Genomic DNA, 1,271 nt, shown 5'->3' with positions numbered 1-1,271 from the left:
AGATAGATAGATAGATAGATCAAGTGTGTAAGGTGCTGTCAAGCAGCTCACACGAGAGATTTGGTTCAGATAAGAGGCAGATTAAGCTTAATAGGCTTCGTCTCATCCCTGGCTGCAAGTGTAGAACAGAGTTCTGAAGCAGAACAGAGTGGCATGAAATGGGCACAAGCACACATATACACGTACAAACCCTGAGAGCTTTACATGAGTCAGTCATTAAATGCTTGACTGCTTTATTTACTTCTTTAATCAACCTCTAACTACACCTCAAGCCCCCTTCAACCCCTAAAAATAGCTGTTTATTTGTAAAGCAAGTACAGTACATGTCATTTAAATAAGACATCAGAGCTAAAATATAGGTGAGATATAGTAAGATGTTCTTAAAAGCAAAGAGAGGAAGTTCATGCAGCAGACACGAAGCAGATATCCAGAAGAAACACACCCGTCTGGCAATCATGCCAACCAGGAATACTCCATCCAAACCTCTCTACTCTCCTCACTTGTCAGACTTCACGATTCACCCCAAATACTTCATTCTCTTTCAGCTCTATTATCATCAATTTTCTGTAATATCCAGCACTCTCTCTTCTCTCAAATGTTCATTTCCATTATTCCATTATTATACTCACACTCATCCAGTTTCTAGAAAGTCACTCATACGAGGCACCTAAAACAACATCAATCTTTTAAATTCCAGATGTATTCACAGACCAACCAACAGCTGTAGAGAAATAGAATGCTGTACTGTACCTCATGAAATAGTTCCATAAAAGCATTTCCTCTCCACCTGGCTGTCTAAATGCACTTTCCATGGCTCTCTCATCATTTCCCCCGTGCTTCTCTACTCCCGGATTGAGAATCAGTTCATCCTGTGCGCTGTGCACTCACTGTGTGTGTGTGTGTGTGTGTGAGAGAGAGAGAGAGAGAGAGAGAGAGAGAGAGAGTGTATGTATGTATGTGTGTTAAGTGCAAAATCCTCACCGACTCCTCTACTGCAGCGGCGTAGCTCAACTCAGAGCTCTGATTGGCCAGCTAGGAGTTCAATGATTGCCTGTCATTTCGGTACCAACCCTCTCTCTCTCTCTCTCTCTCTCTCTCTCTCTCTCTCTGTAACTCAGTCTCTATTAACGTCTACTGTTAACACTTTCAATCTTACACATTTCTACATCTCTTCCTCTCATTCATGGTGTTTTTATAAAGTCTTTTTGTGCCATAATCTTCCTTCCACTGCTGTCAATCACCTTTCTTGATCAGAAATCTAGTCACTAGTT

General features: G+C 41.4%; 1 long non-coding RNA gene across 1 annotated transcript; it reads right to left on the bottom strand.

Moving 5' to 3' along the window:
- Positions 1-306: 306 nt before the first annotated feature.
- On the bottom strand, positions 307-857 carry LOC134321078 (uncharacterized). Its single transcript, XR_010013784.1, has 3 exons — positions 751-857; positions 630-667; positions 307-547 (listed from the first exon to the last, which is right to left on the bottom strand). It is a non-coding gene; the product is annotated as an uncharacterized LOC134321078 (long non-coding RNA).
- Between the last annotated feature and the right edge of the window lie 414 nt (positions 858-1,271).

The sequence above is a fragment of the Trichomycterus rosablanca genome, chromosome 10 (assembly GCF_030014385.1).
Source record: "Trichomycterus rosablanca isolate fTriRos1 chromosome 10, fTriRos1.hap1, whole genome shotgun sequence".
Taxonomy (NCBI): Eukaryota; Metazoa; Chordata; class Actinopteri; order Siluriformes; family Trichomycteridae; genus Trichomycterus; species Trichomycterus rosablanca.
Note: the sequence above shows the minus strand (reverse complement) of the source record. Positions and strands in the feature narration are given on the sequence as shown.